Source organism: Ambystoma mexicanum, chromosome 6q (assembly GCF_040938575.1).
Source record: "Ambystoma mexicanum isolate Mex_15411 chromosome 6q, UKY_AmexF1_1, whole genome shotgun sequence".
NCBI classification, from domain to species: Eukaryota; Metazoa; Chordata; class Amphibia; order Caudata; family Ambystomatidae; genus Ambystoma; species Ambystoma mexicanum.
Window position 1 is genome coordinate 1,314,222,652 of NC_090937.1, and position 23,724 is coordinate 1,314,246,375.

Sequence of the window (23,724 nt, forward strand, 5' to 3'; positions counted from 1 at the left end):
TCGGAGATGAAGTTCTGGTACAACAACCCATGGTACTCAAGACAGACCCACGGTTCGCTCCAAGCCCCATGAGGGTCGCCGCTATAAAGGGCACGATGGTGACAGCCCAGGACCAAGACAAAGCCGTCACGAGGAATTGCGAACAATTCAAACACTATCTCAAGAGAGAAGAGACTGAGTTTGTCCCGAGACCCGTCACCCCAGAGCCACCGATCCCAAGAGATGACTTATGGGTCCCCCCGAGGAAGATTCCAGAGGGACGGAACAGGGCAAAGGACTCCAGAACGGAGAAGGGACAGAGGCCCGCTATGGGAGACCACAGCGAACAATCAAGAGGCCAACACGGCTAGTTGAAGAGTGTTAAGTTGACTTTTGGACATATTGTCCGGGGGTGGTGTTGCTGCGCTTCACAGGGTTAATAAGTTGCATGCCCACAATAGGGGCTGGAGTTGTGGATGAACGTTGGGGGGAGTTGGGAATGCCGAGAAAAGCGTGCTACGCGCCAGTAACGGTTACAAGTTGAAATAAAGATGTTGTCTTCCACATCCCTCCATGCGTGTGTTTTCCTTTTGCCTCATAAACGGCAACAGTTGACAGTTGCGAATGTGATAGTGGAGCTTACTGAAACCACATCATGTAATGTGCTGACATTCCAATAAAAAGATGTATAACACCACAATATAGGCACCTCTGCTTTAGATCCCTTTTGAGAAAGTTCCTCTGCACCGTCTAGTCCCTCCCCTCTCTGCTCCCTGTCGTTCTGTGATAATTTGCACCAATTAGAAGGTGCACTGCACTCTATGTACGTTATCTCACTCATTCATCCATTCACTCACTGCTTACTCGCTCACCAAATATGTCAACTATGAACAGAAATGCATTTGAAGTGGATTAGGGGCCCTCGGCTCCGGTTTGCAGACCTGAAGTGCAGATTGGACCTCACACAAGTTTAAATGATTGCAGATGTGTACAGGGGATTGCACATGGAGGAAATAGCATCTGCTTTTTCGAACCGCTTCGCCTTAGTTATTTCTGATAATGTTATTCATACATATATGTCTACATTTTTGCGAAATGTGTACAGCTCTATTTAGAAAACGAAACAAGAAAGTAAAGATGTTGGACAGACATCTATTCCCTGCAGGAATTAGCGACCTGGTGGTGCAACATAACACACCATGTGGCTCGGCACTCGAGCAATAACTTCTGGTAATGCCTCGTGTGCTGAGCCACTTGAAATAAATACTTGCCACCCCTCCCGACCCCTTCATTGATGTGGTTTACTTTGATAAAGTCCACCTTTTTGGCTTATGTATAGGTATCAAACAGGCTTTTGCAAGGTACTGCTATCATGTGCACAGCAACACATCATTTACTGGCTGTTGCCATCGTATTTGCAGGTAGCCTCATTATGATAGCAAAAGCCTACACAAAAGCCAAAACTGTTTGCTTTGCCAATGTTTGTCACTCTTCCCTCTACATTTCAATATTTTTCAAGAAAGGTCCACGTGACTGTACGCCAGCAGTGTGCCTTACTCGCACTGCTCAAGGATCTGAGGGACATTTCAGAGAGGCTAAGTACATGAATAGTTCCTACATGCAGAGGTTTTGCTTCTTGTATGGTTCCTAGCCATTCCATCGTCATCCACAGCATCAACAGACCAATCGACAGGGGAGTTGCTAGGTCTGGAAAAGACCCGGGGCTAAGCTGATGTCAAAACTGTTGGGACTGGGGGCTAGCTAGTCTTTTGGCTGTAGCTCCTGAGATTCTATCCGGGGCTACAACCAAAAGATCAGGGGCTATAGCCCCCTTAGCCCCCCCCTAGCAACGCCCCTGCCAATCGATCTAAAAAAATGCATTGAAAAAATGCATAACATGTATTTTTAAATGTACTTTACTAAATGGGGGATCCGCCGCTCAACACCCCTTTTTTAACCCTTTAAAACCCATTAAAATACAAATAAACCCTTTACCTTCCAAAAAAATGCATTCGATGCACTTTTTTTAATGCTATTTTTAGATGCATTGGTCTGTGGATGCTATGGATTCGATGCAATGACCAGATACCTCTTGTATGCCTTAAGTATGTAGCAAATAGTAACAATTAGCAGAGACATGTGAACATAAGTGATCACAGAAATAAAGTCTGCTATTTATCAAGTGAAAAATACATGAATCATATAATTGAACATGATGGGGTATTATTTACACCGCACAAGCTGCATCATTATTTGGTAAACCCTGCATTTAAGACAACACACAGAACATGGATTGTGTGTTCTTCAAGAGGACTCATGAAACGTGTTCTTGTCAGGGCGATAGAGAGCTGTTCTCGCGTTCACAGTAACCATAATACGGGCGTCTGCCTGTGACATCCGCTCTGTCTCCCAAGTGGAGAGACTTTGTGCTTACACCTTTTTAGTATTGCCTGTTAAGTGCCGCTTTAGCACAACCTACAAGCTGAAACTGTTGCATTGGAGTACAGATGGATGCGAAGAGGGGCACATGCACTAAGAGCGTCATTTGTGTTATTTTGCCGTCCATGGCCATGCTAATCCCTATGGCCCCAACCAACTAATTGGCCCTCCTTCACCAATGCACACCTTCCTGGGATATCTTTGAGCTAGCTCTATCACTCGGTAGCATCAAATCGTGTGCTGTATAAGGCATGCCAGTTATATTGTGCAGCAGTATTCTGAGAGCTAGTGGCTTAATTGCTGCTATACATGAGCCCCTGGTTTATTAAAAATACCTTCATCAAGTGTGCTTTCAGCCATTGCATTTATAATCTGTATGGGTGTCCTCACACCTGTTCTTTACTAGGAAGTCCTGTTAAAACAAACATTGACAAATCCAACAGTGTTTGCTTGTGCATAGGTATTAGAAACACATTTGCTAGACACTGACATAACATTCCCAGGTACTCGCAGCCTTTTCCAGCAGTTGCCATCTTATGGAAAGGTAGTAATGTTCTGGCAGTTTCTGGCAAATGCCTATCACACGCCTACGTGAGAGCCAAAACTGTTGGCTTTGCCAATATGTTCTTTTTCATTTCTGCTTACCCCGTCTGCTCGGCCTTCCCTTCTGCCTTCTCCAGTGCCAACCCTGGGATTGCCAGGGAAATAGAAGTTGGGAGTGCTCACATCATGTCCAGGCACGGGATGGCAAAACAGTATCCTGGTTGTTGGTGGTCTGAACTTCATACCCTCGGATGGCGTATGACGACTGCGTATCCTACACAGGTGAGCATTTCAGCCACTCTTCTAGGTTAGTGGAAACGCATCCTGTTACATCTATTAATGAGTTACACTAAATTACATGGCTGATGTATGCTAAAGTGCCTGGAAGGGAAATACATTTGTAAAGAACTTAAAGTAACAAACATAACTAGAGTCTTCATTGATCAACCTGTGTTTCTGGGGCAATTTAGCACAGCTGGGAGCGGGTGCTTCGAGTTACTGGATGATCCTCAAAGCAGAAAGTGTGCAGCACTTACGAAATTGAGGAGATCACAAAGAAATTTAAGGGCAATACAGTCATAGAAATATCTCAGGAACTTTTAGATAACACTGAATGTGAAACTAAGAACTTCACAGAAATCAGTATCAGTTGAAAGTTATATACATTTTAGAAAATATCGAGATTTTTCAGAATCAAAAACAAAGATATCGTTAGCTCTGCCTACATTTCATTGTCAACAAAATCAAATTACGAATATGTGGGGAGCAAAGTGGTATTAACAAAAGGAGAAACAGTACTAAACCTTTTCCGCGTCTTAGGTGAAAGCTACTCTTGGCGGGGATCATGCTCCAGGTCCTTCGAGCAAAGGGACCTGGGTGACAATCATGACAATCCACGGGAATAAAACCGCGGGGACAGGTTCCCACAAGCGACATAGAAATGAGAAAGACGGGGGGCGTGGCTAACCGCCATGTGAAGAGGACGTGCTCTGGGTGCGCTCCGTCCGATGCGACCAACATAAGCTGTTTTTCCTACTTAAATGTGAACCCCTGAAGCCTGCACTCCTTCTCATCGAACGCTGCTACCATCCTGCACCCGCTGGCTGTTTTTCCAAGCCCGGAGGCACCCTATGAAGAAAGAGCTGCCGCACGGAAAATCGCCGCCCACCAAAGCCAAAATGGCGGCTCCCTCGCGCTGAGATACGCGGCAGCCCTTACACCAGAGCCGCGCCCGGACCGCGGCGCCGCGCTAGCTGAGCTGATCGGATACGGTGCCCACGATCCTGCCTGACCTGGATGCCCGGCCGAGAGAGGAAGCCCTTCAGCCGCGTGCATTGCCTCCAGTGCCGCTGACGGAGTCCCGAGCGGCCTACCCGCCCTGCTCCTCCTCATCAACCCGTGCGGGGCCCGGAGCCCCGATACTGCACCTGACCAACAGAGGGCACACGCGACTTGACACGCGAGCGGAGATCGAAGGGCGGCGCGGCCTGGGTGCTGCACGCAGCCTGCCGAGAGCGGAGCCCCTGGAGTGGTGGCCGGAGAGAAGAACGGAAGGCCCGGGCGTCGTTGAGCCCACGAGGTGAGCCGGGGGAAGACCTGCATTCCCCCACCCCCTTTGCCCACCATACCCTCTGGAACCCAGAGGCGTAACACCCCGAACGGCTCCATCCGCCCCGGGCCCACGCTAGCGTAGACAAGATCCGCCAGGCCCTCCGCCATGTCCACCAAAGGAGCCAGGTCCAAACAGCGCCAAACCACCATAGATACCTTCACTGCTGGGGGCCCCATCGCTTCCGAAACCTCTAGCGGCACAACCTTGGACGCACAACCCGACCTCCCGGGAACGGCCACTGAACCTAGCAATGCCCAAATCCTTGAGGCCATTAAATTGTTCCAGACCACCATGGAGCAAAAAATTGACGCGGTGGCCATAGATCTGGGCCTCCTACGCCAGGACGTCCGCTCCTTAGCCGACAGGACTGATACACTTGAGGCTCAAGTGCGCGAAAATACAGAAACCAAAGTGGAGCTCCTCAGAGATGTTGACGAACTGCGGCAAAGAGTGAAGAACTTGGAGGAAAGGGCCGAAGAGGCAGAAGGGAGGGCACGCCGAAATAACATCCGCCTCCTGGGCCTGCCGGAGGGCATTGAGGGATCCGACCCCACGAACTTCGTGGAGAACCTTATGCTACAGGAGATTGGCGCCGAGAAACTGTCCCAAGGCTTTACGATCGAGAGGGCCCATCGATCCCTCACCAAAAGACCCCCTCCTGGCACCCCACCCAGACCAGTAATAGCGAAGGTTCTTAATTACAGAGACCGGGAGACCATCCTGGCCTACTCGCGGTCGGGCGGCCAGATCCTCAGAGACTCGGCCAAAATATCCATCTACCCCGACTACACCTTCCAGGTCCAACTGAAGAGGGCTCAATTCATACACACCAAAGCTAGATTGAAAGCCGCCGGACTGCGCTACATGCTCCTCTATCCCTCTAGATTGAAAGTAATACGCAACAATAAAGCCCACCTATTCGACACTCCGTCTGAGGCCCGCGACTGGATGGATAGGGAACAGATCCCCGACATAGAGGCGAAGGGGCGACGACCGCGCTGAGCCACACCACGCTGGCGGCGCTGGGCCCGAGGACCCCCATGGTCCCCTCCACGCAAGTGCCAGCTTGTCACAGCTGAACAGATCCTTAGCAGCGAGACACCAGAGTCGAACACTCTTCCACCCCCGGAATCTTTTCCTGTTTTTTTTTTGGGTATACCCATACCCGCCCGTAGGGCACCAGGCGACCAATGCACGGTCTAATGGAGCAGAAACGGGATAGTCATGACGGGGGATACCTCGCTCGACTTGTTATTAGTTTGAGTTGTTTAAAGTTACGGGGGGGAGGGAATATGGGAGTTGGCACGAAGGTTAGGTGCCGGGGAAGGGAAACCACTAGACCACTGACGTCCAGAATACATAACCCGAGGACCACTCAGCCCCTAAGCCAGGAGACACCCAAGCCACTGAGTGGGGGAACAAGAGGCAGCTGCTTCACAGTTATGTACCCTTATCTAAGAGCGCTTAGACCACTGACATCCCCTACATGCTTCTTGCCGCTGACACGGCCCCTACCTGCACCCCCAAATAGACGCTATACCCCCTATTAACCATGGCTGCCACGATAAAAATCATCACGTGGAACGTCAGGGGCATGAATAGCTATGTGAAACAACGTCGCGTCCACGCATACTTGAAAAGGTGCAAAGCCGGGATTGCCATGCTTCAGGAAACTCATCTCTCTGCTGATAAACTTAAAGCATTGGCCAAAACTTGGCGAGGAACCTTGATAGGATCCTCCTACTCCTCCTATGCAAGGGGAGTCTTGATATGGGTTGACCCAACCACCCCCTTCAGACTAATAAGCACAAAGACTGATGATGAAGGTAGGATGGCACTAGCGTATGGCACCATCGAAGGCAGAGAGGTATGCCTAATTAGCACCTATGCACCCAACCACGACGCTACCGCTTTCTTCCACTCCCTATACCCAAGGCTCAGCCCCTACAGGGACGGCGTCATGATTTGGGGAGGTGACCACAATTGCACCCTAGACCCTCTAAAAGATAGATCTGATGATAAACATACCCGCCCATCCCCCCCGGCCAAGATTCTGTCCAAACTGACTAACCAGCTGTTACTCCGAGACTTGTGGAGAGAACTGCACCCTGATCAGCGAGTTTTTTCCTTTTACTCCCCTCCCCATGCTGTCCACACGAGGCTGGACTACTTGTTTGTAAGCCAAGAACAGCAAGCTATGTTTAGTGACGCCCTCTACCTGCCCAGGGTCCTGTCTGACCATTCCCCGCTGCTGGCCACCTGGGAGGTGTTCCCGCCTAGACCCCCGATCCCCACTTGGAGGCTTAGAGCCGAAGCCCTCCATGACGCGACCCTTCGGGAACACGTAAGCGACTACACCGAGGAGTACTGGGAACGAAATTTGAATAGCGTCAGATACATGGGCACTGCATGGGAGGCATACAAGGTAGTCATAAGAGGGGAGATGATTGCGTCCATAGGAGGGGCCCGTAGATCCATCACATCCTCCCTGGAACGCTCGGAAGCGGAGCTGGGTGAATTGGAAAACAGGGCTGATTTAACCCCTGAACTCCTACAAAAAATAACCGACCTGAAGCAAACCTGTTTAACACACTGGGAATCCCTGGGTAAATTGAGTTATACTAAACACATTGAAAGAACCCACGCCCTAGGAGACAAACCCGGGAAACTCCTGGCTTGGTTGTATAAAAGTGAGACCCCCCGAGCTCCCATTTGCCAAATTCTTAAGCCGGATGGCACCACGGCACATACCCAAATTGAAATCAACTCAGTTTTTTCAGATTTCTATCATAATCTTTACTCCGAGACCCCGCCCGAGGCTGATACCAGCATTGAAGACATCTTAGACATCATTGAGCTGCCTAAATTAGACTCACAGATGGCCGAAACACTAGACGAGCCCATCACCCCCGACGAAGTAAAAGCAATCATTAGATCCCTCCCCTCTGGAAAAGCCCCTGGCACTGATGGCCTCCCCGGTGAGTTTTACAAAACTTACGAGGAAACTCTGGCTCCTCTGCTGACCCAAGTGTATAACGAAGCTTATGAGCGCGGCACCCTCCCTGACACCATGAGGGAAGCCGTTATCATCCCCCTTCTCAAGCCTGGCAAGGAAGGTACGGACTGCGGCTCCTATAGGCCCCTCTCCATGTTAAACGTTGACGGTAAAATCCTCACCTCTCTCCTAGCGAACAGATTGCGTAGGGTAATACCACACTTAATCCACCAGGACCAAACGGGCTATGTGCCCGGGCGCTCCATAACCGAGAACCTGCGGAGATTACACCACGTTATATACAGCACGGAACTGAGGCCCCAGAAATACGCGGTCGCGTCATTAGACGCCACCAAAGCTTTCGATTCTGTGCGCTGGGAGTGGCTATATGCCACCATGATAAAAATGGGAATAGGACCTGTTTTCTTAAATTGGACTAAATTGATTTACACCAACCCATCTGCCAGGGTGCGGACCAACAAGACATACTCTGACTCGTGGTCTCTCCACAGGGGCACTCGCCAGGGATGTCCTCTCTCCCCGATGCTTTATATCATCGCCAGTGAACCCGTGGCCGCATACCTCAGACAGGAGTATGGCGATGGGGGCATTGAGATCGACGGGATAACTCATCTGGTCTCCATGTACGCTGACGATACCCTGCTATACTTACACAACCCCGAACACCTCTTGCCCTACATTCTCGAAACCCTAGAATGCTTCCAAATTCACACAGGAATCCGGATTAACAAAAGCAAGTCCTGCCTCTACCCGCTTGCTGCACTATACAGAGAAAACTTCAGATCCCTGCCCTCCTTAGATCTGCAATGGCAGTTGACCTCCTTTAAATACCTTGGAATCACTATACACCGTAACCCCCACACAGAACACATCCTCAACACAGTCAGAGCTAAAGATGCCCTAGCAAATTCCATGGACTTTTGGGGGAAGCTTCCGCTTTCCGTGGCCGGGAGAGCAGGTCTCCTCAAAATGGTAGCACTTCCACGCCTATTACACAACTTCACCAACGTGCCCTTCAACATCCCCCCTTCCTTCTTTAGAGACATCAATAAACTATGCAGGCAGTTCCTCTGGCAGGGGGGCAGGCACAGGGTAGCACTGGAAACACTTCAAAGACCCTACGAAAGAGGGGGTCTGAAAGTCCCCAATTTCGAACTATACTACCTTGCAAGCCAGCTAAGACATGTGATGCGATGGATGGCCGATGAGATCACCACAGATACCAGACTTCTCCAACCAGCTCTGACAGGCATCCTACTCAGGGACCTACTCTGGGTCAAGGAGGACGCCCTAAGGCAGTACCCTTATCTGGTACAGCTCGGAACTCGGCTCTGGAGAAGGGCTTGCAGAACGTTGGGGTCCCCTGATCCGTACTCCCCACAGATCCCCATAGCAGCACTCATGACCCATCGCCCGTGGGGACAACTGGAAACGCGAGCACAGTGGGAGCCCTGCGGGGTGGCCACCCTCGGAGACCTGGTTCAGGATCGGGTAATCCTAACATTCTCCGAACTGAGCGAGTCCTCGGAGCTACCTACAGGACAATTTCTGCTCCACAGAGCAGTGATCCAGGCCATGAAAGACAGATGGCCGGTGGCGACCATTCTTGCAGCGGAGGACGAGATTATTGAGACTATGTTGAACACCGCCGAGGGGGGCCACGAGACCTCACGGCTCTACGAAGCCTTAATGTTAGGCACGACCAGGAATGAGCTCAGGAGCAGAGGGAAGTGGGAGCACGAACTGGGCCGGGAATTTGACGACAAGGAATGGGAAGGAGTAACCCTTTATCACAAGAAAATCTCCAGAAACGCCCGTCTGCAACTTATCCAACTATACATTACCAACAGGGCTTACCTAACTCCGGAAACTATATCGTCTTTCAAGGGCGCAGCCATCCAGCTATGCCCTAAATGCAATGAGCCGAAGGCGGGAATGACTCACATGTTCTGGGGTTGCCCAGCGATACACTCCTTTTGGATGCAGGTGCGGGGAAGGGTGGCAAAAGCAGACATTGAACTGGACGTACATAGCCCTGTGGCCTGCATCCTGGGCAGGTGCAGCCGTGATCGCAAAAACAAACCCCTAAATAGACTCAAAGACTTAATTTATATCACGGCTAAAAGACGCATAGCCATGTGTTGGAAGAGCCCCAGAGGCCCGATTGAAGCACAATGGTGGAACGACCTCACTAAGTGGTTGGCAGCCGAGACCGGAGCGTGGGAAACCGCTATCCACGAACAGAGGCTGGACTCCAGTGAGGAATTACATCGCTGGGTGTCGCTGACCGTGCCATTACTCCACCTTGGAGCGGTGGAAGACCCCTCAGTTGATCAGCCAGCCCTGACCTCTGAACTGGCTCGATATTGAACAGTGGGGTGATCGGAGTCTTGGGGGGTGGGGTGGGGGTGGAGGGTGGTATGGGGGAAGTTATGGACGTGTAATGTATATGCAGTACCTGATATGTTCGTGGTCTATCAATCTGTTGAAAATCAATAAAGAAAGTTTAAAAAAAAAAAAGAAATGAGAAAGACGGGATGAGGAAGGCAACTGGCTGGAAGACAGAGATAGAACCATCGCCTCATTTTAATTCATCCTCACATGCCCTTGCAAGGTGTGAAAGGAGCCTCCCAAACATGTCCCAGCAGCATGAACCCATATTTTTGTACAGTAAGGACAACATTCTTTGAGTTCTAGGAAGGTACTTTTGAAACCCTCAATTTACACCACAGGACTTAAACCAAGGTCCACCTTTCTTCTGAATAAAGGCACCAGGCCTCACAAAGTTATGGCCTTTGAGAATAACTTTTTTCAGGGCATGAAATTCTTGGAAAGCAGACAGTGGTTTAGCAGAAATAACCTCAGTAAATAGGAAAGACTAGCTCTCAATCAGTTGAGCAATGATTTCTCACTTACTATTAACTGGCAAATAGAAGTGGGGTATTGTAAACCAAAATGCAGCGCAGTATGAGGCCGAAGTGTTATGCCAATTGGATAATAGGACCTTCGATCAACCACTGTATAAAGATCCTACCAAAGGCGCAAGAGGAGATATGATATGATATGGCATTTATAACCACCTGTAAACAAGTGTTTCAAGGCGCGACGAGGCAAGGGAGGGGAAACAGAGGGAAGACGGAGACAACAATCCTACTAAACCAGGTGACAATGAGATCGTGCAGGGGAGGGGGAAGGTGCAAGTGCTGGGGGAAGGGGAGGGGTAGTGCAGTACATAGGATAACAGTAAAATAAATAAAGACAATAAATAAATACAATTAATAAAAGTGCGGACAGCTGGTGGCAAGTGCAGTTATAAGTGCAGACATCAGGTGTCAGGTGCTAGTAGGGTCTGTAGGGATACAGAACAGTCCCAGAGTGCAAGGGTTGCCAGGGGGGCAGTGCAGGAGTGCAACTGGCGGGGAGGGGACCTGGGCCCGAGATCAGAGGGTAGCCATATAACCAGTGCAGTTTCAGGTTAAGCCAGGAGATCAGCAGGGGAGAGGAGGAGAGAAAGCAGAAGCAAAGAGGATGGTCTTGAGGTAATTCCGGAACCGGAGATGACTATCCTCAAATTTCAGAGAGGCAGAGAGGCTGTTCCAGAGGGAGGCCCCAGCAGAAGAAAGGGATCTACCACCAACTAGCTGCTTGGAGAAATGACTAACCCTGAGGGAGTTAGAGGCGGACGAATAAAGAGCTCGAGCAGGAAGATATTTAGGAAGAGAGAGTTGAAGGTGTTGAGGTCCCAGGACCCAGAAGGCCTTGTGGACAAGGAGAGGGTTTTTAACTTAATCCTCGCCACCACTGGGAGCCAATGCAGAGATTTCAGTCCTGGAGAGATACAAGCCCTAGGCTTGAGGCCAAGGACAAGTCTCTCAGTCCTGTTTTGGATGCGTTGCAGAGGGCAGAGAGTAGACGCAGGCAGATTTAGAAAGAGGCTGTTGCAGTAGTCCAGCCTAGATAGAACCAAAACTCTGGAGACAGTGAGCTTCTAAGGGAAGAAGAGGAAAGGAAGAATACCTTTGAGGTGGTGCAGCTGGTAGTGTGACTTCTTGGAGTCGTCAGAGATGTGAGGGGAGAAGGAAAGTGCGGAGTCGAAGATGACCCCAAGGTTTTTATCCTCACAGATGGGAGCAGGAAAAGGGCCAAGAGAGGCCGGCCAGAGAGTGACAGAAAAGGAGGGTGCAGGTGTGCTGAGGAGGAGAATCTCAGTCTTATTGGCATTAAGGCAAAGATCATTGGCGGCACATCACTCTTGGATGGTGGACAGACAGTCAGAGATGAGAGAAGGACAAGAGGTGGCTGAAGGGAGCCTGAAAATGAGCTGAGTGTCATCTGTATACCACTGAAAGTTGGGGCAGTGAGCGGCAATGCAGTGGGCAAGAAGTGCCAGGTATTGGTTGAACTGCCAGGGAGAGAGGTTAGACCCCTGGGGAACACCACAGGTAGAGATAGAGATAGAGGAGAGGAAGGACCCAAGTTGGCCATGGGAGGGTCGATTGAAGAGGAAGGAGGTCAGCCAAGCCAGGGCCTGATCGGTGATACCCAGGTTATCACAGAGACGGTTGAACAGGATGGCATGGTTGACCTTGTCAAAGGCAGAAGAGCGATCAAGTAAGATGAGGACACAGGGGGTGTTGGAATCAAGGTTGGAGAGCAGGTCTTCACAGATGTTAAGGAGAGCAGTTTCCGTGCTCCTGGCAGCTCTGAAGCCAGACTGATGGTCATGGAGACAACCAACAGATTCAGAGAGAAGATTACGTTGGGAGATGGCCAGCTTTTCCAGGTGTTTGCCCAGTAAAGGAGTGATGGAGATTGGACGATAGTTAGCTGGGCAGGATGGGTCGGCAGAGGGTTTCTCAAGAAGAGGGTGCACAAGGGAGTGCTTTAGCAGGGAGGGGAAGACTCCAGTGGTGAAGGAGTGGTTGCAGAAATCAGCCAGAGCAGGAGCCTGGGTATCAATGTGGTCCTTGATGGTTTTTGGAGGAGAGCTAGCAATGCTAGCTGCAACTGGCAGATCAAATGGGTGGATCTGTAAAAACGAGTTGGAATTTGTCAACTCTCCTGATTCAAAAATACTGACCTTCTACACCCTCACATAAGTTCATAAGTACTAGTATTCCTCCAGCAATGCCTATTGTTCCAAGGATGCCATTATGTTCAGCCCCGGTGTTGGACATGCTAAATTATAACCAGGAATTTGTTCTATTTGTGCATGAGAAAGAGGGGTGTGCTTTGGCTGTACTAATCCAAGAACATGGAGGGAAGAATAGAACATTCAGCAAGTTTTTCTCCACGTTAGACCCTGTTGCTTGTGCCCTAACAGGATATTTGAGGGCGGTAGCCGCAGCCACTAACTCAGTGAAACACAGTGAGCGTATGGTTTCAGGTCACATCTTAAACTTTATGGTACACCACTCAGTAGACATGCTGTTAAACAGAACGCAAACCTATCACCTCACATCCGCTCACCTTACTCAATATGAGCTCATTCTATTTGCGGCCCACATAAAAATAAAAAGATGTAATTCTTTGAATCTGGCTGAATTACTAACCCTCCCAGGGGAGGAAAAAATTGATGACATTGCCTATGACTGCATTTTGGCAACCGAGGAGGACACAAGAGGCAGTATCAATTTGACTTGCTGTCCCTGGATGGAGAAATATATTGTGACGTCTCATGTTTTAAACGACCAGGTGGTACTTCCACCGCTGACTATGCAATCGGCACACTGCAGACTGTAATGGAGAATAGAAGAGTACCCCATAATTCCGCTCAAGCAGCAGAATTTATTGCACTGAACCGAGCCTGTGAGATATCCCAAGGCCTCCAATTGAACATTTATACTGACAGTCAGTATGCCTTTGGGGTAGCTCACAATTTCAGGAAATTATGGGCAGAAAGAGGGTTCTTGACATCTCACAGTACTTGTTACGCTCACCTGGTATCCACAGGGACGCCACCCAGCCGGTTTACTCGCTGTTATGCTTCTCAGCTTTGCCCTGATGTGGTCTGCGTGGAAGGTTCTGCCTGAAAACACAGGACTGTGTTCAAGACTGCCCGACTGCGGTAATATACTCCCTCCACCTCGTATGATTTCAGTCCCTCTTACGCCCTCTCCTCGCCTTGTGGTAGAATTAGGCGTGCTCCCTGTCCTGCCTTCTTTGCAGGGGTGCGTTGTCTTTCATGGGCGTGTGTGGTCCAGCTACTTCACTGACGCCGGCCCATTTGATATTGTTCAGGTAGGTCTTATTGCTGTTCTTTAGTTTTGTTGCTATTCTGCATGCCTTTCTTTGTTTAAAATGTCTCTTTTTTCTCCCTTAGGTATGCGGAGCTTCAGCGCGGCGAACTGGCTTGGTTGAGCCCCGCTGGTAAATGATGGGGCATTAAGAGCGCTATTATGCGGTAAGTAAGCGCTATGCACAGCGCTGCAAAGTCTTGCCTTTGCTAACCTGTGTTTTCCTTCCTTATAGGTCACGGTGTTCTTCAGCGCGAGTGAATGTCCGGAGTAGTGCCAGCCGAGAGACGACCAGCCAGGTAAGCCTTTTGAGCAGTTCCTAATTTGTAAATGTCTCTACTGCTTTCTTTAATGTTGCCTCTATCTTCCTCTTTCAGGTCGTTCTGTCCGGGAGGCGTGCAGATTCGAGGAAGCTGTTCTCAGTAGCTGCGAGTGTTTAAAGATGAAGACTGCAGGTAAGATGCTGCTGCTAATGATGTTCCTTTCGTCTCCTTGCAGGTTCTGCTTCTCTGAGGTTCGAGGGAATAGATGGACACGGTGAGCGTCATGTTGCAAGCTGCAATGTGGATGCCTCCATGTTGGCTGACAACACATTAAGTAGTTCCTAAGCACATGTTTTTCATGGTGTATGAGCCTGGCGCCATAGGCGCCAGGAGTGGCCCTAAGAGGGTTTTGGAAGAGGATGCCAGGCTCTAGAGGCCTGAGTCCTGCCTCCACCTGGCCAATGGGTTTGCCAGAGGGGGTTTTGGGCAAGGGTTGCAACAGTACTAAGATCCAGCATGGCCTTTTCATAGTCCAGTTGTTATTGGTTTAGCAATGCCCAAACAACTGGCCATTATCAAATGCGCAGCCCATAAGAAAATTGTCAATGATGTGGGGAAGGGCAATGCATTTACAGAGAGATTAGCCAAACAAAGTACCACATATTTACAATCAGGAATGGATGTGATGGGCCTGAGGGTGGGATGATGGAGGAAGGGGTAAGTAGTGTCAAAGAAATACTACCTGAAGCCGCTCCCGAGCAAATAAAGGAATGGGGCTCGGGACCATCTAGATTAGATGAAGAAGGATGTTGGCTAAATCATAGCAAACGAAGGTGGATGGTGCCAAATGCATATGTTCAAGCCATATTTACTATGGCCCATTGGCCAGCCTACATTGGCTAAAAGGGTTTTGTAAACACCTTGACCTCGTATGGAGAAATGACAATATACCAAGGGTAGCAGAACGATTGGTTCAGAAAAGTATGGTATGTTTACAGCACAAAGTGGGAAAAGTGTTTCGGTACCCAAGGGCAGTTTTGGCTCCTCTACCATGCCATTTGAAGTTATACATTTTGACTATATCAGAATTACAAATATGTATTAGTAGTCGTTTGTGCATTTAGCAAAAGGGAAGAGGCTTTTCCCCTGAAAGATAACATGGCTATTTCGACTGCTAAGAGTATGCTAAGGGAGTATTTTCCCCGCTTTGGATTGCCTCGTATAATTTGGTCCGACAATGGACCCCACTTTACAGCAGCAGTGATACAGCATATCTGTGAAGGATTACAGATACAAAAGAAAATTCATGCTGCCAATCACCTGCAATCGGCCAGTCTAGTAGAGAGACATAATGGTATTCTGAAGAACAAACTAGAAAAAATATGTACCCATAGTAATCTTAAATGGCCCGACGCATTACCCCTGGCCTTGTTATCTATGAGAACAATGGGCCAAGTAAAAACAGGCCTGTCCCCTTATGATATTGTGATGGGAAGACCCGCAAATGTTCGGAGGTCCAAGAAATGGGCAGACATTGAATACCCATTGTTGGCTGATTACTGTAAAGAATTGACTCAAAACTTGCGTTTGATTCGCCAACAGGTGCATGAAGCATTGCCTGATAGATACGTGGGCCCTGGCAAACCCTTCAACCTGGGGACTACACACTGGTGAAGGACTTCCAGAGAAAATCTAGCCTTGAGCCTCGCTGGAAGGGATATTACCAGGTACTGCTGGCCAGTCAGACTGCAGTAGGAGCAGAGGGAAAGAAACACTGGATACATGCAGCACATTTAAAACGAATCCCTTTGCCCTTGCTCTATGATCAATGGGTAGAAGAAGGAGCAGGTGACTTGAAGGAGAATGCGTTCCCCCGTACGTACCTTTCAGCGAAAGAGAATACACCGATCCTGATTTTCAGCAGCCCGTGGTCGAACTTTTGGTGGATCATTTAGTTACGGAGTCACTCTGTACAACCTGCGCAGAAGAAAAGAATAGGAAAGGACTTATTAAGGTAAGAAAGTGCGGCACCCCATGCTTCACCCTCAAGAAACCAACTGTATTCACTTCATAACCCCCTAAGACGGTCGCGTGCAGAGGGGGCAGGGAACTGAAGACTTTGATCAAGGTAGGCCACTTGAACAGAAGCCACCTATGGGTGGACTTATAAAACCTGAATCAGTGAGGCTTCTTAACGGACACTGAGACCCATGCACACCTTTGGTAACTGAGCGACCATGGCTTATGTTAATTGAGAGAACATAGCGCCATGGACAACAAAAGAAAATTGCATTGTTATTTTATTAACGTTGTTTATTGTGGTGACACTTCTCCCTTGCTTTGGTCTTATACTTTTCACCCCATCGATAGGGGAAAGAGAGAAGGATACTGAAATAACACCTCATTAAATGTATTGTATGAGACCCACAAACAGGCGGGGAGGGACCTGTCATCTCAGAGCATTATTGCCAGATATACATTATGCAAACCCTGCTGAGATGCTCGCACGGCGAGTGAAACGAGAAATTCAGGCTGACACTACTGGGGAAATATTTGGGCATGCAATGAGGGGACTTTTCCCTTGGGTAGGTACTGGTATACATTCTGTAGACATTAGGAGATTGGCTAGGGTATTGGAGGATGCCACTAATCTCACCTTAGCACAACGATCAATTCGATTAGTAGCACTCCAAAATTGCATGGTTTTGGACCTCATCTTGGCCGACAGGGGGTGGTTTGTAAAATTGTTGGCTCCTCCTGTTGCGTTTACGTGCTTGAGTATTCAAGGTGCATTTTCGATGCATTACCAGAATGCACTATTTAGTGGACCAGGTCCATGTGGAACCAGAATCTTGGGATTTGTCATCAAGGTTTTGAAATATATTAAGCATGTGGGGGTGGAAGATACTATTGGCCCTCTTTATCATTTTCGGAGCAGTGTTAGGATGTTGTCTTTGAGTTCAAAGCATCCCTGTCTGCTGTTCTTTGATGGCCACAGCCTGTATGCCTAAACCCATAACCCATATTAATGTCACACATGCCCTGATAATGCAGGAAGTTGAAATTAGTGATTTAATGGTCATTGGGCCTCATTACGACTCAGGCGGTAAGGGTTTTACGGCGGCGTAAACAGCGCCGACCCTTACCGCCTGAGTACGAGGTCCCTTAGCGCCATGGCGGATTTAACACCTGCTTTTAGCAGGTGTTAAAATCCATGGCGCTAAGGGACCATGGAGTTAATTACGCCACCGTAATTTACGGTGGCGTAATTAACGCCTTCCCCACTCCCATTATGCCCTATGGGGCAAAAATGGGAATGGGGAAGGGTAAATGGGGATTGGGGACTTACCGCCCCGCCAACCTCGGAATGGGGCGGTAAGTCCGCCAACCACCATGGCGTAAACTAGTTTACGCCATGGTGGTAAAGTCACGGCCCAGGCGGTAACTTACCGCCTGGGTCGTAATGAGGCCCATTGAGCTGGGAGATCTGTAATTAATTTACAATGACTGTATTGCCGTAAACCAGGGAGGGACAGCAGCTCAGTTAGCTAACCTATTTTTCGAGAGTACAAATTCCTTACGCCATGATTATGCAGGACACCGAGATTCTGAAAATTGATGACAATTGATACCACAAATCAAACAAAATGTACTAGCTTATGCTAAATTGAGGGTTTGTGAAAATGTATTGAGCTTCATTAGCCAAGAGCGACTCCATTTTTGTGTGCTATTTCATTTTGAATAAAAGTTTCTTTTTTTCTTTTCTTTTTAACTTGCTAACAGTGAGGGAAAAAGTGTGTTCGTGGAGTACATGCCAAAAGTTAGCAAAAACATGTTATTGCAGGAACTGTTCATTTCTGCAGCTGAAAGATGGAACTTTAGCCCCGGGCAGCAAGAACAGAGATAGGGTGTGGTCGGTGCCTCCCTCTCTGGAACAATTAGTCTTGTAAGATGTGGTGTGTTTGTGTGAAGAGCTAATGGTTAACCCATCTTTTCTTGGAAAATTGTGTACATAACAAGACACCTGCGATAACTCACACCAACTGCAATCTTTGTGAACTGCGTATAAAAGAGGGACTGCCATCTGAATAACTGTTCACTTCGCCACTCTCCCTGAAACACGAGTCGCGTCGAACCTGAGTCCACTCGAGTGAATAAACCTTGGTTATATTTGTTTACTCTGTGTCAGATGTAATTTTGCTCTTACAGTGGTGTGACGAATCCAGGGAATTTTTCCCCTTCCCCCAGGGGTAGCCTCCCCCTTCGGGACTAAGGAGGTGAGCCTGCTCAGCTGTACAACCCCAAGGGGACAGGGAATGCAGGATCCCACTGGCGGTGACCCCTCCTTAGAGGATAGGCAATCCCCGAACAGGGATATAAGTTATCCTCCTTTGTCGCAAGAACCTAATAGTTGTGTTGGTTGTATGGAAGTTAATGTTTGTAATGACTTACCACTTTCTACACCAATGGCTTTTATGCTTTCTAACCCTTTTCAGGCACTATACTCCTACCTCGGAAAGATGATTGAGAGAAATGCCCACCCATTCATTGCATGGAGGAAAACCACCTAATCAGCAATGGACCTAGGGAGGAGAGAAGTCTGCAGATCTGCACAGGAGAGAGACATCCTCCTCAGAAGTGTGGCAGAGAGAAGCTAGTATGTTCCCAGCATGGTGGATAGACCCGCGGCCGACCCCGCAGACTGTTCTGCAATCTTGCTGGAGCAGGAACCGGAGATACCTGGCTCATAATAGTCTCTCGTAGTGGAGAATACCAGAAAAGCCAGAGCTGTGCAGGAAGACAGCAAGAAGGGAGTGCAAGCTCCATTAGTCACGGAACACCTGGAGGAAGCTCGAAGGAAGAAACTGCATCAACCCGGAGGAGCACTGCATAGAGAGAGAAGGTACGTGGTCGCTCCAGGGAGCTGGGAGGAAGGCCAGACCAGACCCAAAGGTGTGGTGAGAGCAACCGGACCCCAAGGTAGGGTGAGAGCAACCATACCCAAGACGGAGTGACAGAAATCAGACCCCAAGGTGGGGTGAGAGCAACCGGATCCCAAGGCAGAGTGTGAGAGAAGCCAGAACCTAAAGCTGGGTAAGAGAAACCAGACCCCAGGGTGTGGTGAGAGCAACCAGACCCCAAGGAGAAGTGACAGAAATTAGACCCCAAGTTGAGGTAAGAGCAACCAGACCCCAACAGAGAATGAGAACAAGCAGATCCCACTGTGGGATGACAAAAATCAGATCCCAAGATGGGCTGAGAGAAACCAAACCCCAAGGCAGGGTGTGAGACCTGAAACAACAGGGAGGTCTAAAAACCTGGAGGTAACTGAGTGGAGAAAACACCACGTGATTCCCTGATGGAAAGCCCAAGGAGAGTATCTGGTGTGGATTTATGAACCAGGTGGGTCCCAAGTGTGGAAGGCTACCTGAGACTGAGACAAAGTGCCTGGCATTCCAGAGAGAGAGACTAACCAAAAACTGATACACAACCCGAGGAGGGGAAGGTGGAAGAGACATTGTTGTGCCCTTACTTAAACTGTGCAATGGGCCAAGAAACCCATTTCTGATTAAGGGTCTTCACTGGGAGGTCAGAAAAAGGTCACCATTCTATTGTCTGGGCAAAAGGCCTTTATTGTACCTTTATTTAAGTAAGTTTCTTTTTAGTTTTTAGTGGTAGGGACAGGATTCAGGCTAGAACAGGTTTCTGAGTGTCAGACTGATATTATGTTGTAGGACATCCTGATGAACAATCTTTTTTACTTCTTTCTTTTCTTTAAAAGTAGGGCTGAGAAACATAGTGACAGCTTAGTTTTTTTTGTATTCAACTAAAGAACACCTTTACCCAAATCGCCATCTTGTCCATCTCCTGATTCTGACCGCAGTGGGGAGTGCAAGCCAAATCCCCAGAGTGGGGATGAGAGTGAGACAAGCAGCAGACTGGGGATATGAGCAAGAGATCCCTGAGTGAGGAAAAAGGAAAAGAGCCACCCCAGAGACAAACCCTGGTGTGGGTGAGAAAGATAAACCCCCATCTGGGAAAAGAACAAAGACGATAAAGAAACTGAAAAATCCTGGACGAGAAGGGAGAAAGACCTTTGATAATACCCGAGTTGGGAGGGAAAGAGACTGGAAAGACACTGCGTAAATGTTTGGGACTGTGCACCAAGGCATGGAGCTTATGGTAAAGAGAAACCAGGATGTGGGTCAGAAACCAGCCATCATCCCTTTATTTGGGCAATGGCACAAAGTATGTCTTTGCTAGATTTGTGATTTCCCTTTGTAGTGGTAGTGACCGAACTCAGGTTAGAGTCTGAATTCTGAACCAAGTACTTAATTTATGCAAGACATCCTGACAAGCACCCGTTTAAGTTTTTTCTTTATGGAGTAGGGCAGAGAACCTTTGGCATAGGGAAACCTTAGGCCCTGGTTTTGTTAAAGAATAAAGAAGCATTCAGATAAAAGGCCTCCGTGTCTGCCTCCTGATTTTGACTTACCATATGCCATTCTTGAAATTTTGATTAGTTCACCAATTAGGTTGTTTGTCTTCACAACAAGAGGCAATTCATGAGGTAAATCTAGTTTGAAGTATGAGGTTCTACAAATTATAGAAATATGCATGCATACAAGAAATCCATACAATTATGTACCCCTAAAGAGTAACGGCATGCAAATGCAGTTATAAAAGTAATAATGAAGTGAGAAGAAAGGAACTTTCAAGATTATTGAAATATTCGGGGGGCGCATGTGAGCCTGAGCAAGATGGCGGCTAGGTGATGCTGCTCTGAGGAAGGAAGGGGAATTATCGCATAAATGAACCACTTATCCAACGTGGTTTACAAACAATGACTGAGCATCGGTAAAATCATACCAAGGGGATCAGACAGATGCCAACCCCTTGTGCTGAGCTGGTCGGGCTGCTTAAAACACTGGATTAGCGTGCCGAAGGCCGCACCACGCCACAGGCGTGATTGAGCTCCCAACGCTTACGGCTAGCGAACTGCAAAGAGAAGGACCGGCGCGTACAGGGCTGCGGCCGGTCCCCCAGGCTTTGGGCTGGACTACTGATATTGGTGAAATACGACAGGGAAATCCCTGGCACATCTCCCCCGGCAGCGCTCCTACCTAAACCAGTGCAACTCACTCCAAGCAGGGAAACGGAATACGGATGACGCTCCAGTAATGCACCTGATACCCGGCTCTGGCGACCCTCCAACGTGGTGGAGACTGGGGCAACCGCTCTTTGGAGTGCAGAGGCAGTAAGTCGACCCCCACTTACAACACCAGTTGACCTACCTACTTGCATGCAACTGCTCCTAACTAATCCCAAAGCCCATAACTGAGGGACAGCGAAACTACGCACTACTCTATGGCATAGAAACAGCCAAGAGGTGCATTGAATTCTTCAGAGCCCACGGAGGCCCCCCCAGCCAGTTGAACTATCCTTTCCATGAGACCTCTGAGCTTCCCAATATACGGACCGCTAACCACTCTACACTCCAGCACGGGTATCAGGAGTCATGTAGTGTCTGCTGTTTTACCCATGCACGCTAATGATTCCCAGGGCCCAGATGAATGCCGCAATTCAACCCTAACTAACAGTATCATCCGCTGTGCCTACTAATGCTCATCTTGCTTCTCATAAGCGTTGCGGCTCACTCATAGCTAATTGCCTCAACTGCCCGGACACGTTACTGTAATCACCCCACCACCGCAACCAAGCGAGCTACAAAGCCGGCCGTATTAGGCCAAGCACACCTATATGAAGGCGATAGCTATACTATCCAAGATCTGAGCCAAAGAAGTAGGCGCACTAAACACTGCACCTATATACCTGGGAGACCAATCGGAAAGCCCATCCCTGCCCCCGCGATTACCTTGGTATCAGGCATTGCTGTGGACATCACCTGACTAGTCCCTGGGGCGCAGGGTGCAGTATTCCCAATCACCTCAACGGGCAACAGGCAACATCTTGGTGCTACAACTACTCAAGGGGCTCCTCGCACCCCACCCGTCAGGGAAGCGAGGCCAGCAAAGACAGCGAAACAAACCCAGCAGACATGCCCCTACGCCACTCTTCATGCCAAAACACCAAGATGGATGTGCAAAACCAGCTCCAGACACTCCTTACAGAAATAAGGGCAATAGGACATAGCACCCAAGAAACAAACGTCACAGTTCTGGATATTAAGCGCGAGATCCAAGACATGCAGACCCGCTTGAATTCCCAAGCAGAATGTACGACTGACAGTGAGCAACATATTAGTGCTCTCGAGGATAACAGCGCAGTGGCCGCCAATGATCTTGACGGTCTCATTGAAGAAGTACAGCGACTTAGAGCGAAAGTAGTCGAAGACCAGGAAAATCACTCAAGGTGCAACAACCTCCTTCTTATCAGCCTCCCCGAACAGATGGAGGGAATGGATCTCGAGGTATAAGCCTATCGCATATTCCAAGACCACATCCACATCCACGACCCAAGATCACATGTCATTGAAAGGATTCATAAAGCCCCTGTCCCACGTCCGGTGGCAGGGGAGCGCCCAAGGCCCATTACAATGCAGCTTCTTAACTTCCAGCATAAAGTAGCCCTACTATGTGCCTACAGAGCAACCAGCGTAATCCGTACTAAAGGATCAGAAGTCTGCATCTTCAACGACTATTCCGCTGAGGTATCGCGAAGAAGAGAGATTTGCTCCCCTATTTATGGCTGTACAAGGCACAAGTCACACATTTTATCTGAAATTACCTGCATCCAAATGGATAAGAATTGGCACTCTTTCCATGACCCAGAAGAGGCCTAGCGCCTACTGCGGCAACAACATCTAGTCTCCACAGATTTCTCTACCGATACCAAAACCGAGAGACCAACCCACCAACCAGTCTCTTAGCAAAGGCAGCTCCAACGTCAGCAATGCCCAAGAGCCAAGCGACAGCGATCCGACAGACGCCCAAATGGTCCCGACCGCAAGGACTCCAGACCACCTACATGATTGAATGGGCTTTTTAATCATCTGTCACCCATCCCCAACCAATACCATCACACGAAGACCAATGTGATTATTCTCTGTGCCTGAGATGGAACGCATCATGGGGAAAGAATACACAGACAATGACAATATGTCAAAATGTTCAAAACGTGTTAACCTGTGCGGATCATGCCAAAACACAGACCCACATTGAACCACCTCCTGGCCCCATCCCCCATGGGCTTCCAATATCACTGGTTGCCCCCGACGAATTCCATCAGCATGTCACAAAGGTGGATGAGATCCTTGGTATCTCCTCCACCCCCTTCTGGGCATGGGCCTCCAAGAAGCAGTATTGGGACACTGTCGGCATGTCCCAATGTTAAGGTTATGGCCTACAGGTTCAAGGTTATGTTTGTTTTGTTTAAGTTATTATACTCACACCTACAAAGTTTGTTCAACTAAGCCCCACCTCCACGGAACAAAAGTACCCTCTCTTACTTATCCCCACTCAATGACCAACCAGTGCTCCACTACAATGACGAAAAAGCGTGATTATTGCCGATATCAGACTTACGGAATCCCAGCATAAACTGACCCGAGATCCTAATATCTACGCCCAACTCAACAAACTAAGAAGAGTTTAAACAAATATCCACCCAATGGGT

General features: G+C 48.7%; 1 protein-coding gene across 1 annotated transcript in view; it reads right to left on the reverse strand.

Moving 5' to 3' along the window:
• The window catches only part of C1QTNF7 (C1q and TNF related 7), a 329,399-nt gene that overhangs the window by 239,152 nt on the left and 66,523 nt on the right, over window positions 1–23,724 (reverse strand). The window contains exon 2 of the mRNA XM_069631937.1: window positions 15,972–16,065. The gene's annotated coding sequence lies outside the window, so the exon portion shown is untranslated. The remainder of the gene's footprint in view (window positions 1–15,971; window positions 16,066–23,724) is intronic.